This window comes from Cinclus cinclus, chromosome 2, assembly GCF_963662255.1.
Source record: "Cinclus cinclus chromosome 2, bCinCin1.1, whole genome shotgun sequence".
In the NCBI taxonomy this organism is placed as follows: domain Eukaryota; kingdom Metazoa; phylum Chordata; class Aves; order Passeriformes; family Cinclidae; genus Cinclus; species Cinclus cinclus.
This window is the reverse complement of record NC_085047.1, coordinates 53891659-53907643: the sequence shown is the minus strand read 5'-3', so window position 1 is coordinate 53907643 and position 15985 is coordinate 53891659.

Below are 15985 nucleotides of genomic sequence, written 5' to 3'. Positions count from 1 at the left end.
GGATTGAACTCCCAACCCTGGTGTTATTAGCACCATGTTCTGACCAACTGAGCTCATCCCATAGACATAGGGGTGAGGATTTTATATAACCGAATCTGATCATGAAATAAAACTGGCCTTGCTATATGCTCTCACTTGAAATATTGGTGTCAGAGCCGTGATGTTTTGGAAACAAGTTTCTTTTTTTCCCTCATTTGTCTTGCCATGGAGACTGAGGGGCTAAAACACTTGCATGGCCTGACCTATCCCTGAACAAGGGGAATTTGGCTTTCTGCAACCTCCCACCAGATAATGCAAAGCACTCAGTGCATTGGCATCAAAGGTTTGGCAGCAAGGAAGGAGCTAAGCACTTTGGTTTGCTTGGTTCTGCTTTGGTCTAACCTGGCTTCCACAGAGAGAAACAGATTAATGGAAGAAGTCCTCTACCTTAACACTTTTGGGTGAATAATTAGCACTGAACTGGCTGCCTATGCCACAGTGTCTGGGAGATTCTTGCCTTCCACCTAGCTGTCCAAGCTGTGTCTTGACCCCACTGTGCCCAGCAAGGACAGGCACGTTTCTCCCTTTCCCCTGCTACTGTGCATTTTACTACCACACCACAATCCCTTCGAACCAGAGACATTGCACACATGACTCAGTGTGGCAGCAGCCGACACTGAAAGACATATACTGATGAAAAGGAATTTCATAGCCAATGCAAAAGGGTGTTAAACCCTTGAGAAAACCCTGCTCTAAATGAAATACCAGGCCCTAACATAGAATCATAGTATGGTTTGGATTGGAATGGACCTTAAGCATCACCCAGTTCCAACCTCACTGCCATAGGTGGGGACACCTTCCACCAGGTTGCTCAAAACCCCATTTAGCCCGGCCTTGGAACACATCTGAGGAATCAATGGCTTCTCTGAGCAACTTGTGCCAATGCATCACCACTTTCAGAGTAAAGAATTTCTTCCTAATATCTAGTCTAAAGCTAGATTGTCTCAACCCTCTTTTTTTTTAAAGCCATTCCCCTATGTCCTATCACTACATGTCCTTGAAAATATCTTGGGATGTGTTCAGATGGGCAGAGAAGATCCCATTTCCTTGCCCAAGTATGCAATAAACAAAGCCTTTTTAAGGACTGAAAAACCTCAGAAGAAAGTGTTACCTGACAAGCTGTCCCATCTGGCCCCTGTGAAGCCACAGAGATGTGCCGTGCGAGCAGGAGGCTTGCTCATGCTTTAATCCTAAATATCTTCCATAGTCCTTTCAGAAAACATTTAGTGTTAAGAGTCTTTCCCTCCATGCAAACTCTACTGTATTGCAGTGACAGTAATCTATTATGTAGATTTTATGAATCAAGTTTTCAAATTTACAAATTACAGTGAAACCTCAGCCTTGACTGTGGTTTAAAATAGATTTTGAAATAATAATACAGCAGTAACACCATTAAAAACAACAACAGCAATAATAATGAGTAGATAAAAAATGATCCATTAAGGTTCCTCCTCTCTACAAGTACTGGATAATAAAAAGTTATTTTTAGCCTGAAAATTATTTAATATTTCAAATATATTAGCAAGGTTCACAGAGTCCTGCATCATTTTAAGACACAGAAAAACCACATTTTCTTCTAAGCCATCAGGTTACTCTTGTATGAAAACAATTTAGAGTAGTTTTTTTCAGTTTGCTGAAACACATAATCCTACGGAGGAAAATGTCTCTTTTTAGTAATGCAGAGTATTAGAGGTCCCTTAGAAGGGAATTCTTGGCACAGAAGTTTCAACTGGCAGTATGTATTCATTTTATGGTTACTATAGTAAGGACTCCCTTTTTTATGAACAGCCTGAATCTCATGGAGAGTTGTGTCATGTTCAAAACAAAACAGTGAATCTTTTTTAGCTAACTACTCTAGCTAGGCTGCTAAGAAACTTTTACAAATGACTTTATGTGCTAAGAATTCTTCTTGCATCACCTGAAAGCAGCCATCTGTCTTTCTTCGGCCTTTCCCCTGTGAAGACTTTAAAAAAAAAGAGTTGTTCACTTTACACTAGCCCTGTTTCTCCTTTGCTTTCTGACTGATGTACTTTTGAAATGGCAGGCAAATTCTCACAGCACAAGTGGTAGCATTCTGTGAATAGTCATGAGTGAACTCCTTCCCAAATCTAAGCAACTGGACCTTTCACAGGACTTTAAAAATATAATGCCTCTGCCTCTCCTCCCAACTGTTATCACCTCTTTCATGCTTATGGGTGACATGTGGCAAGAGGCACAGAAGTATGGGTTCCTACTTCCCCCCAATAGAAATATTCTATACATTTCTTTTGAGGATTACTTATTTTTCCACTTCACAAAAATGTGTTTAAATAATTCTTAATTGGAATTAAAATAAGAATATAAAATACCATTTTTATCCACAATTGTAAAAAAAAATGGAGGCATCACTGACTGCATATGTACGGGGTTTTTTTGGTTGGTTTTTTTTTTTGTGGTGGTGGTTTTTTGGGGGGGTTTGGGATTTTTTTTTTTTTTTTGTTAAATCAGCTTGGTATTAATTAACTCAGCAAAGATATCCCAATGCTTTGAAACTCCTAAATGTTTTAAAGATATTTCCTCCCATTCAAAGAACTTACATGTTTGAATTGTTACCAAGCAAAGATGGATGGGTTCATTAGGAAAATCCCACAATTGCTTGAGTGGGAGAGGTCAAGCTGGAAAGGGTGGATGCCTTCACTTAGAGGCAGGACCCTGAAACCTGGCAATCCAACTTGGTGGCAAAGTAAGCCTGTGAAACAAGGGCACACACCAGGGGTAGACAAAGCCAAAATAACTTGGTTGCCATGGTATGTAGTGTAAATGTTACTGGGAGTTTCTGATGGCATGTCTGCAGCTCCCCTGTCTTTTGTTGCTTGATGTGCTTGCCTATAGCTAAAACACAATAGAGAGAACTTGTTGGAGTATTCAACTTGATTAATAACCTCTTTTCTCTAAACTATTGTTGGGCACATTCATTAACTAATCTTTATTATAGCTGAATGCTGCAGAAGGATATAATAATTCCTAACTGCTGCTGCTCGTAAGTAAACTGAGACACCAGTCCATAGTCCTCAGCACTGCAGCCTCTCCTGCAAATTACAGGGTTTTGATTCATTCAGTTAGAGTCAGATGCCTCCTAGTAGGAATGTCACTTAATAGTGAGTGTCTGAGTGATAGATGCTTATACCTTAGATAATCTTCTTTGATGTGAGTGAAGAGAAATAAGATTTTTAAGGGCTTGATCATAATTTATTTCCTTACCTTAGGCTGAAATTAAATTATTCCCAATCTATACTCCTTGGGAGTGCATGTTTCTAAAAGAGTGTTTATCAGATTAACTCTGTACCCATGAAAAAATCTAGGCCAGTGTCCCCCAGTGCTGACATGTGCTTACCTGTACCTTTTCCAGAGGGCTCCTTGGCATGTTTTTCACTTTTGCCAACCCACACTCTCTCAGTCTTTGCCCAGGCACAGCCCTGTGATAGAGAATTTTATAGGGATATTGTCATTGGAAGGGCTGAAACAGGGATGAGAGGCTTAGTGAGGCAAAGAGGGTGTACCTGCATGGACATGGGCATACTAGGCTACTTGAACTTGGGATCTATGTATACTTCTGTCTAGTTTCACTTATGGGCCTAGGGCTAGCTTTTTATGTGCTTGGATTCCTTGAAAACACAGCTAAGATTGTAACAGCCTTGCATGTGATTGGGTTTTGTATGCTGAGCTCCATTTCCCTATGTGGGGGGCTTTGAGAACATGGCATCTCATCCAGAAAGAAAAAAAATATTGTTACCTGTCATCCTTTCCTGAACTCCCTGCCACCTGAGCAATGTGGGGCGCAGATGATTCCCAGTGACATCCTATGGCTGTGCTGAGTGCTTGTGGCACCCCAGTAGATCTGACCATCCTCCCTTGGTCAGGCTCTAGTCCCGGCTTTGACAAGGAAACAATTTGGTGCCTTCAGCAGAGGCATCAGATGCTTGAAGCAGGCAAACAGGCACTGGCTGCCTCCATGGGTCTCATTGCAATTGTCTTTTAAGAGCCACCAGCAGCTTCAGTTCTGAAGGATGACCCTCAATACACCTTAGAAATGTTGAGGTATTGTTAATTCAGACTGTTCTCACTGTTCCTGCTCTCTGAGCACTCTGGATCCTCTAAGGACTCCTTTCAACAAATTCCCTGCATTGTCATTTGGAAGATATGCAAAGAAGCACATTTGAATTTCTTACTATTTTCCTTGTCTTTACATCATGAGGCAGGAGGAATAGAAGGTCTCACGCTGTGTTACTATTATACTGTACTCTTTTATCTAGTGCTGAGACACCACCATTTTGGGGTTTATTCCAACTCCTTTTGTTATCTCCCTCTGGAGTACCTGATCATGGCTATCAGGCAGGAAAGGAACCACTCACTGTTCCAGAGGCTGAAACTGAGGCTGATATCATTCTGATTGTCTTCAATCTCCTCCTTTTAATTAGTTGTTCTTTCCTAACTGCTAGATGCATGGACTCTACATGGGCTTCTGCCTTCACTTATACCTAGTCTCTGTTAATGTTTATGCTTTGCTGTCAGAAGCTGTTTGTCCTTTGAGCACCACCTTGGGTGTCACATTTTAATTTATACTTCTGTTTGCTGGTTTTATTGGAATTAGAATTGTACATATTTAAGGAGTTTTGTTGGGCTGATGTTGAGCAGCTGCAACCCTCACACAGAAAGCACTGTGCATCTGCCAGCATGAAAAGTGATGCGTACAATGAAGTGTGGTATGCAAAGATTGCAATTAAATACTCTGATTAAGGTTTGATGTTCAAAGAAGGTGGTCTTCTACAGATATTTTAACGTCCCTTTTTTCCTCATTTTTCTGTGTAAGCTAAAAGTGCATTGCTGATGACAACAGGAACTAAGGAACTAGAACTAGAACACTAAGGAACACAAATCTGGTATTCCCTTCTCAAGCCATACATGCCTTTAACAACTTCCATACTACAGCAAGAGATTTCTCATCTACTGCTTGGAAGCACATGATTTGCACTGCCATGGTTTAGCTAATTAGCTGTCAACGTATTCAAAGTCCACATTTGCAGCTTTTTTTTACCAGAATGAAAGCCACATGAATCTTCTTTATTTTGGTGGGTTTTGCTATTTTTCTTCTAATATAAGTAATTTTGAATTTTCTATTTTTATTGTATTTTCCACAGCACTATGTGAGTGATTATTGCTTGATGTCTGTAAAGTTCAAGTGCATACCACCTGCCTCCATTAGTCATCACTAATGTTCCTCTGTCAGAATGTACTGGTGCTAAGTGACTATTGCCAATGTAAATAGAAAATGTAACTGGAGAAGAAGAGCACGCTGTAGTATTTGTTGGTTTTGCCTTTTTTTGTGTTTACTCTGTAAGCAGTCATGCCAAGTGAGAGCATTTTGTTCTTTTCTTCTTTTGTTTTGTAGGCTTACCAGTCCTGCTGTTATAAAGGATTTTAATGCAAACATTTACATTTCATCTAGTTATGGCTATTTTCAATCATTTTCAAGCTTGTGCACACAATGAACTGCTTGGCAGAAAGACTGTATACAATAAGCTTTTTTCCAATAAATGCTTTACACTTGTACATTTTTAGGAGAATACTGTTCCTTGCTGTCTTATCTGTGCCAGAGGACCACATGAAAACTTGTATCATGGTCTGTTCCTCAATTCTTCTGTCCTCTGAGATTACTCCAGATACGAGACTACAGCTTATTCTACCTCAAGACAGAAGGGAAATGTGTGCCATCCTGAAGTTCATGGCAAAGTTCCTGTTGATGTCAAGGAGGCCAGGTTTTCATTCAGGGAGATTTGGCATCAACTTCTCTGGGTAAGTGTCAACATGGACTGCACTGATAACATTCTTATTTCATCAGTGCCAAAGCATACACCCACTCTATGTCCAAACAGGAGAAGAACCCAGATGGTGTCATGTCACACTGCCATCCAGATCCATTTCAAAAGAGCTTTAGTGCCAACTCTGATCAATGTATTTAAAATGTTTTACTCTAAATTACTATAAGGCTTCCATAGACAGATCCTAGGATATATGGCACACTTAACAAGACATGCATAATAATTATTTGCAGCTGAAACAACTGGCCAAAGGCTCTGTAGGAGTGTAGGAGTCCTTCCTTCCTTCCTTCCTTCCTTCCTTCCTTCCTTCCTTCCTTCCTTCCTTCCTTCCTTCCTTCCTTCCTCCCTTCCTTCCTCCCTTCCTTCCTTCCTTCCTCCCTTCCTTCCTTCCTTCCTTCCTTCCTCCCTTCCTTCCTCCCTTCCTTCCTTCCTCCCTTCCTTCCTTCCTTCCTTCCTTCCTTCCTTCCTTCCTTCCTTCCTTCCTTCCTTCCTTCCTTCATTCCTTCCTCCCAATTCTAGGGCTGCAGAGGCACATGTCCCTCGTCCTTGTTGCCTCTGTAAGAAAACAGATATCAATCTGAGCAGAAGGAGAAGTTTGGAGAGCTTTTAGACCAGAGCTGTTTTTACTTCACTGCTTAATGAAATTTACAAAGCAATTACAATTAAATGACAATTGATGAGGTGAGAATGAGGTCCTAAAACATACAAATAAACAACCTTTCTCTTAAAATCTGTAGTCCCTAATGAAACCAAGCTGTTTTCTTTTTTTCATTCTTACATAATTTCATAATAAAATAGAAGAAAATGCAAAGGACTTCCTGGAGTTTCATTTTAGCTTGTATTACTGGCTGTGATGAACTTCATAGACCAGATCCTGCTTTAATTGAATCCAGGGCAAATCCAAAGCAATTCCATTTATTCTGATAGATTTATTTAGAAGAGCACTGCCTGACCTTCCAACATCATGTTTAAACTGTGTGCAGCCAAAGCAAATTCAAACTCCCCTGCAAGCTATGGTGTTATTGGAAATTTTTCATATCTTTTTTTGCCTGTGTGCAAAATAGATCACTGTGTTCCCAACACTTCATAATCTCGGGGTTTTGAAAGAATGCTCTGTACATAATTAAATACTTTAATCACTTTTTGAAAGTAAACCATAATATATATTGTTAAAACTTGGTGTGCGCTATGGAAGTTCATATTTATAGACTAAATATATTGTAGCTATGTTGCTTTTACTACTCTTAGAACCATTCTCAGCATCTTTTTGGAGCATACATGGCTGGGGGAGGTGAAGAGTGCCCTGTTGGCAAAAGTAATGCATCATTCATCCTTGGATCCTGGCCAAGGGCTATGTATCCTTGTGATTAATATATTAGCTGCATATTTACGAGTTAGAAAATTCCCCTTCTGCTGAGCTTGTACTCTTGCTGATATTAGTATTTTCCATCTCTTGCTGTTGATTATGGTTTCCCATTGTTTCCTGTAACAAAAATGAGACAAAAAAATGCCCAGACACATCTCTACATATATAATACAACCAAATTATTGTAAATAGAAAGATGGGTCTGACATTTTATCACATTATGGAAATGCAGGAGCCCTGTTATACACAAGAGAAGCATCTTATTTATAGCTTTGAAGTATGATTTCCAGAAACATACAACAATTTGTCCATGTTTTATCTCGCAGGTTTTTGCTAATGAGCAAAAACTCGGTGAAATTTCTGCTCCTGTAAAATCAAACATTCAACACTAAAGAAGTGAGGGAACCAAAAATATTATTGTGAATACCTGGTCTTATTCCTTGTAGGCCTGTTTTGTTGTTTTGGGTTTTTTTGTTGTTTTTTTTTTTTAGCACACTCTCAGGTCTGCAACTGGGCTTGTAGTACCATGTATTTTTTACCAGTAGCCCCAGTTACCACCGGACCCTAACCCAGTTTGTTTCAACAAACTTATCTCTTTTCTAGCAGCATTTCATCCATTACATTTCATCCAGCCAAATACTTATTTTCCTAACTTGGCTTCCTGTTTTCATATGTAAAATGTTTTGGATTGGGTATGAATTTGCTGACATCTCTGTAGGAGGTGGTAAATTGTTGACATTAAATACCAAGACAATTATTTTTGCTTATGGAAAACTGTCTAATGTCTGTTGCAGCAAAGCAGCAATATTTTTCTGTAGGAGTATTGTCACTTTTAATAAGCACCCTAGTGGTTTATTTTTCAGTGTGACATCTGTCTCTTTTCCTTCTTCTATTGAGTTTATGTAACACATGCACATAGAGTTTGATTATTCCTTTTCTTGTTTTTTACCTCTACCTTTCTGAAAATATACTCAGTTATGAAAGGGAGTTCTTTAATGTCTCACTTGTTATTGGTTGTTATTTCTACTTTCTTCCCCCATGTCTTCTGTTATAATTCGGGAGGGGAAAGCAGACTGAAAGCCTGTAAGTAGATTTGCTGTCTGTCAGCATTTTCAAACCTCAGATGCTGCCCACCATATAATTTTCCTCAAAATCTTGGGAGCTCCTTTCATGGGCCTTGAAGATGAACTGAGACCCTGAAATCCATGGAATGAGTGACAGAGGTCAGAGAAAAACTGAACTAAAGCCAAATCCTTGTTACTCTGTGTGGGTCTATGCTAAATCTGTGTTACATGAATGATGCTTGGCAAGGTAGACCTGCTCTGAATAATTAATTTCCCATCCCTTTTAGTCCATTGAACCAGTAATTGTCTTGGGTACAAGATACAGTGTTAGTACTTTGCATTTGATCCCTCAACTCTCATAAGGACAATCTCAAGCGCTCAGTAAAGTGCCTCAGTACAAAACCTGTGCTATAATTGCAGGCTCTCATTTCTTAGTGCACATCTTGACCTACAGGATAGCTGTGTATCCTCCACATTTCTCTCTCTGACTGTTTGCTGGAGCAATTTAATAAAAGGTGGCAAGCACTACCTGTATATACAATATAAGTAGGTCAGCTTCTCTGAAAAAGTGCTGAGTTATCTAGTGGTTGGAAGCAATAATCACTGTTCATGAGCCTTGCCTATCACTCAAAGGTCTTGTTTAGATCAGACAGATCTATTGTGCCAGCTCCTCTACAAAGACATAAAAAGCTCCTCTCCCAAAGACTTTGTAACCAGAATTTTAGCGTAGGTAAAGTAATGGAAGGAGAACGGGAAAGATGGAGAAAAAACAACAGTGAGCAGCTTGAGACATCATTTAGTAGAATGTTTTAGATGTATTGTTTTGTTTAGATGTGCTGGTTTTTGTGATGTAATGTGTGAAGCCAAATTGTGCTGATACAATGCACCTTTTGTAGAGCACAGTACCTGAAAAACAGGTGCTGTTTTCAAGAAACTAAGGGATTTCTTGATCTAGGTGGTTACAGGTCTTTCTGATGGGGGCGTTATGACTCTGCCATGCCCTTTAGGCATGGCAGATAATCTCCTTCTCAGGTGGAGCAGGGATCCAAAGCTCTTTCCCTTGTGAGGACAGAGCAGAGAGTAGTAAGAAATGTACCAGTGGTTCATTTCTTCCAATGAGCCTGATCTGTTGGAAAGAGAAGATAATAAGGACATTTAAAAGGCTGACCTTAACACTTCTAATACTTCTGGGCAATCTATAAAACATAGATCCATGAAGTTTCCAAGCTACTTTAATTTATGACCTGGTCTTTAATAGCTGATATTGTCGATGAGGATGTTGCTGCTGCTGATGACAGTGAGTGTGAAATGTTGAGTTGCAAACAATGCTTCTTAGAAAGAACTATCTGTATAAGTAGCTCATACATTAAAGACGTTGTGAAAACTTGGAAATGATACAGAGAATAGTAACAACTTTTGAGGAATAGAGAAATGCCTTATAATGAGAGACGTAAGGAAATCCTTTTGCTCATTGCATGCAAAATAAAGGGACAATATACATTCTAATGGGATGAGAAAATATTCAAGCTTTTATTATTTTTCTTAATGTGTCAGAAAAAAATGTGATATAAAACAAAGTAAGGCTGTTAATGCCAATCAAATGAAAGTTAGGAGTAAAACATGCTTTTTCAGCAGCAAAGATGAATAACTGCCAACCTAAGAGGGGCACATGTGCCTTTGACTTCATGAAGTGTTTTAGTGTAAAGCAGGCTCAGTAAGACTGTGTGGTGGACTTCCCACATGGGAGGGGAAGCAAGGCACATTCTGTTCATTACTGGGAAATTTTAGCTAGACCATCTACAAGGTTGCCTTCAACCTCAGTCTAAAGCTCTGCTAAGATCAAGTGCCATGGAGAAAAGTTTGAGAGGAAATAGTCTAGTCTCTACTAAAGTTCCCATGGTATTTAGGGTGGTATTATGTCCAGCCTGACCCTTTCATCCTCATGAGGCAAAGGGAGCAGGAAAGAACAGGCAAGAGCATGCAGATGATAGATGTGCTAAAGGAACAGGTCTAATTTCAGGAGTTTTATTCTTGATTTAGAAGACACTGAGGATTTAAAAAAAAACCTGTGATCTACACGGCAGACATTTTGGGTGTATGTCAGATATCCAATCCCATTCTGAGCTGTATCAGTATAAGGCTGCAGTGGTAAGGATTAATTGAAGATTCTGGTTTGAAAAGCATGGATGTCTTTCTACATTTTAAGTCCCAAGCCCACACAAAGCAACAAGCATAAATCACGTGTGCTGCAGCCTGATTGCTAAACCAAAAAATATCCAGAATCATTGCCAGAAGCAATTTTCCAGTATATGTTTGATACATTGAACAATGGACCCTCTGCCAACAATACACCCAGCACATGAGGGAAGTGATATAAATGTCTGATAAGAGCTGTGCAGATAAAGCACAGTGCAATAAAGACCAGAACAAGCCAGCTGAGACCAGCCTGTACAGGAAGCAAGAGAGAGGTCATCTCTTGTCATTCATAAAATTATGCTCAAAGTCAGTCAGAGGGTAGCAGAGGAGTCCAGTGCAAGGTGTTAGCAAGTATACTGAGAGGGAGCATCTTAAAATTTTGAGAGATAAAATGGATAAAGAAGTGGTGTTTTGAGGCAAAGGAAAGCATATGAAGTTCTTGCAAACTCAGCAATTGAACTGAGTTATGGCTGGGTGGGAGGGGGTTAATATTGCCTTGATTTAAGAACTTTTTACTGTTTGTTTTCTTGCTTGTATTGCCTGAAGTAATAAAATGAAATAATTCAGCCTTCATATGAAATGAAAGTTGAATCCTGTTCTTTCCCCATGTATAGATGAATGCTCTCCACTAGGACTCATATCAATTTGGAGCACTTACTGCCAAAGCTCTTTTCAGAACATCTCATGTTCATATGATGAAGCCCTGCAGCACAACTGTGAGGCTCAGGAGAACAAAGCATTGCCCTCATTTCCCTGACAATGGGTCAGAAAGGCATAGGTAAGGGCTTTATCATGGCCACAAGATCAGAAAAAATAAAATGGAACTGAAATATAAGCCCTAAAAGAGAAGCTAATATGGCCTAGAAAATCCTCCTACAGGTGGGGACCAAAAATATATGATGATCTGTGGACTGTATAAAATGTTTCAGTGTCAGGAAGAATGATCAAGCTCTGCCATGAACCATCTCAGGATTTTCTCAGAGGTTTCACTGGTGACCTGTCTAATGGACTATAAAACAGGACTGTGACATTTCATAGATGAGCTGAGAAGGGCTGCAAACTTTTTGGAAGGTTAACCTTCCCAGAATGTTGACAAATGGATTCATAGAGAGAAAATAAATAGAATGGATCAATTGCAGCAAGGACAAGTTTCACTCAAGTAATAAAGGGGCAAACCCTGAATCATGTTAAGGAAAAATCAGTTTGCTTGGGCTTGCTGTGGACAAAGCAGGGGGACAGCTTTGGATCTGCTGTCAAGTGTAAGAGCAGCCCTAAGTGCTCTACATCCCACCCTGTCATGTTATCTCCTGTTTTAGAAGTCTTTTCTACTTAGAAAGGGTCCGTTTGCTTATTTTTCATTCATCTAAATAAACATGGTTTCCATGGAAGACCCTTCCATAGAACTTGGTATTGAAGGAATTAGATTCAATTTGGTTCTAATGTTTTCAATCTCCTTTTTTATACCAAAGCCCAGCTTTACAGTAAGCTGCTCATTGCAGAATGTGCATAGAGCTAAAATACACATGCACATGCACATAGAGATAAAAATACACATGCATTTTAAGATACTCCCTTCTCTGACATGCTGCTAGAACAGAAGACAGCTTTGAAACATCATGGCAAAAGTTTCTTGCAAATTGTATGGAATCAGGAGCTGAGTCTACACCAGGCTTCCTCCTCTGAGTTTACCATCTGTTATTCAAAGTATGAGAGTTGCCTCTTCTCAAGGACTTCAGCTGAACCTGCTGCAGTGTAATTTAATTAAAATACTTGTTTGGGAGAGGGGTGGACTGATTGTTTGCTAGCTGGCATATGTCTAGGAGTAGCTAGGAGCATGGTTCTCTTCCAAAAACTACTGTAGAACCATTTGAAAACTTGTACTGCCTGAAGTACTCACACTCCTTGCGGTTATTTCTGACACATGAATGGTACAGTCATCAAAAATGTGAGAAGCATGTGGTAAAGCTGGCAAAATCTTGCTTTTCAAGACATTCACTGGACTTCCTGCCTGCAGCCAAAAGAAGAAGAATTTGCCACATTAGTATTAACCTCAAGGAGTTTAAGTTTTTAAACTGCTTTTTTTCTTTATGCTTCAAAGAAGTTGCAGCCTAAGGTGGTATAGGCAAGACACAGGGTCAGGTATTAATTCACAAGACATAAAAAGTAGGTTTTATAAGACATAAAAAGTAGTTTGTTTTCCACCATTTTAGCTGTGCTAAAACTTCAGCCAAACCTGTTTGTGAGGATGTGATAGTGGCAGGAGGCCCAGTTCTGATATTCGACTAGGCAAAACAGACTTCTGCCCAAATCTTGAGCACCACATATGTGAATGATCAGAAACACACTTTAAGGAAAAACAATTCCCTGGCTTTCACACTTCCTGGCTTCACTGGATGGAGAAAACTGCTGGAGTTGCCAACTGCAGCCTGGGAAAATTTTTGCTGTGGAGTGAGAAAATCTAACAGCATGAATTTTCAAAAGTGTGAATGTTTATATAGGAAAGTCTAGGAGAAATTCTTATTTTGCAAAAATGAATTTCTGAAGATTGTTTAATAGTAATTATTTTCAATTAAATGCTGGATTCAGCTTATAGGAATTTCTATTCATTGTTTTCAGTGTTCATCTTAGACTAGTGAAGCATTTGTTAAATCAAATGAAGTCCAAATATTGGGATCTGAAAGAGCAAAACAGAGCTATGAGGCTTTCATATTCTGTTTTATGTAAGTGGCAAGTAATTTCCAACACACCTTAAAGTCAAAAAAGTTTTAGCAGTGCTATATTGCCCTGCAGGTACTTTTATGTTTTGCTGACTACAGCCCCCAAAACCTGGCTTAGCACGGGGGCAGGTGATTGTAACACATCAGACAGAAAGAGAGCAACTTCTTTCAGTATGTTCAAATTTGCTGTCAGGAAGCTTAAGTTGATACCAAAGGGCTAGAAAGAAAGAGCTCAGTCATTTCAAATTTGGGGCTGGAAGCAGACTTTGGCTGTCTGGATGGATTAGTGACAGGAATACAGCATCTTGGTATCTGGTGAAAATATCTTGGAGACAACAGATGAAAAAAGAGTGAAAAAGCTGCATCCATGAAATCAAACTTGTTCCCTGGTTAATGCAACCTTGCACTAACTGTAACAGCCAACTTCAGAAATGCAGTAAGGGCAAAAGCAAAGCTGTTATGCTGTATAATTCTGTCCAGAACTTCTGCAGAGTTGGAAAAGTTTCTTTAAGGGGAGTCCCAGAGTTCTGTGGGTACATACCAGATACAGTCTGACCTCAGTTACTTCAACAGAAAAATGAGTGCGGAATCTTTTTCAGGTTACTTGAGCAGCACCCTCCATAGATGCATTTCCCAAAAAAGCAACATTTTGCTCTCCCCAGCCCCTTGCTGCTCTTTCCCAGCCCTGCAGCTCTCCTCCACTCCTGCTACAACCTGGCTGCTATGGGTAGGAGGACTTGCTCCAACGTAAAATTTGCATAGCAATATGGCAAGTTTAAAAATGAGATTAATTTGGTATGAGGAACTGTGGAGGAGAACAAATGGCTTGGAGACTGCAGCTTTTAGTCACAGCACACGTGGAAAGGCTGTGTGGGCTCTGACTTCAACTACTGGCCATTTACATAACTGGTCAGCTCTGTCTCTTTGGCAGCTATTTCTCTTTGCTTTTTAATAATAGGGGAGATTTAACCTCTGCAGAAATGGCTGTTTCCATTCTTCCTGAGAGAAAAGGCTCTAATTTACTTCTTTGCTTTAACATTTTTCTTTCTCTAACTTACTAACTGTATGTTGGACCAAGATGAGAAGTAAGATTGTAGCACCAAGCCCTAGTTCCTTTCCACTGTTCACACAGCCAGCACTGATTGCTAAGAACAACATGTGTTGTTCTGCCCACTTTGGAGATGTTCCTCTCCATGATGTTTTTATTTAATTTCCTGTATGTGTTAGCCAAGGTAAACTCATCCCACAGCACAGTGAACATGAACAAAATAAATACATATAGGAAGCTTATGGCTTTTTTAAAGCTGTGTGCTATTCATCTTTCTGAAATAAACAACCAGAAACCCCTGCTTGGCAGAATGCATTTTCAGGCCAAAATATAGCTCTTGTTTCTCTAATGTGAATTCTGCAAAAGAGCCATTGGTATCGTATAGAAAAATTTCAATAGCAGCTAAGCAGACCTGCAGGGTTTCCATGGCTGACAAGAAGGACTAAAATTGAGGAAATTCTGCGTAAATCCATATTTCTATGGTACATGGAGGCCTTGGCCATTACCTCCTCATTCATGAGGTCTGCTGCTGGGCTGGTTTTTTCCTATGGAGTGCTCTGAGACCTTCTGTGCTCCAGAGACAGCTCCAGTGCACTCCCCAGTGCCTGTGTAGAAACACAGGCTTTGGACACAGCCAATCTCAAAAGCAGTCTCAAAGACACTCTTATCAAATAGTCTCATTGTACAACACACTTTTGAGATGTACCCACAGACTGGGAAGGGCATTTCCCAGTTTAACTGACTCAAAATTCACCTGAATTCAGTGACATGGCCTTTTCCACATCAACACTTCCCTGAAAACTGCTTTTCATCATAATCCACTCTCTCATTCCTGTCAGTTCAAACGTTACCTGGTGGCAATCCCAGGAAGATGCAGTTTCAGTGTATTATTGCATGAAGTTCATCAGAAACTTTATTTTCCCTCTGGAGATACTCCCCTGTTCCCCCAAAGCACAGCAGGCTCAAAAGAAATCTTAAATTTATCAGCAAAACAACTGGCAACTTCCTCCCAGCTAGAGAATTTATCTGCAAATGGAAATAGTTGAATTGAACCAGCTGCACACCAGCTGGAACACTTTCACTGCAGCAATTTGTAGCAGAGGAGAAAATTATATATTTTTTAAAAATCTCTCTTAAAATTATCACAGCAATAGTCTCACTAGCTCAATTCAGGGATTTGTGCCAGTGGCTCTCTGAAGGCCCTGGGGTTTTGATGTGTTTTGTTGGTTTTGGTTTGGTTGGGGTTTTTCAGTTTGGTATGGTTGGGTTGGAGGGTTTTTGTGGGTTTTTTGTATGTTTGTTTGTTTATGATTTGATTTGGTTTTAGTTTTCTTTCTGTAAGGCAGTGGTGAATTCCAGTGCCCTCAGAGAATATATTGGAGTAGAGAGTCTTTGCCATCCAGGTACTCACAAAGATTCTGGGGGAATCCAAACAGTTCTGATTGTGACCATTGTGGTGACAGTTGTAGTGTGAATAATTTCCTGAACTCATCCTGTTCAGTGATATCTTTCATTTTCATTGTCAAATGCATTCTTGACCCCAAAGCAGAAAGGCCTCTCCAACCTCAGACTATATTTAGGTATGAACCTCAACTGGTTCAAACAGAAAAAGCAAAGACTGGCATTTTTTATCTTTACCCTGCTTCACTGCCATCGGGATTTCCTTCATTACAGACTTCCCACTGGTGACATTAGAA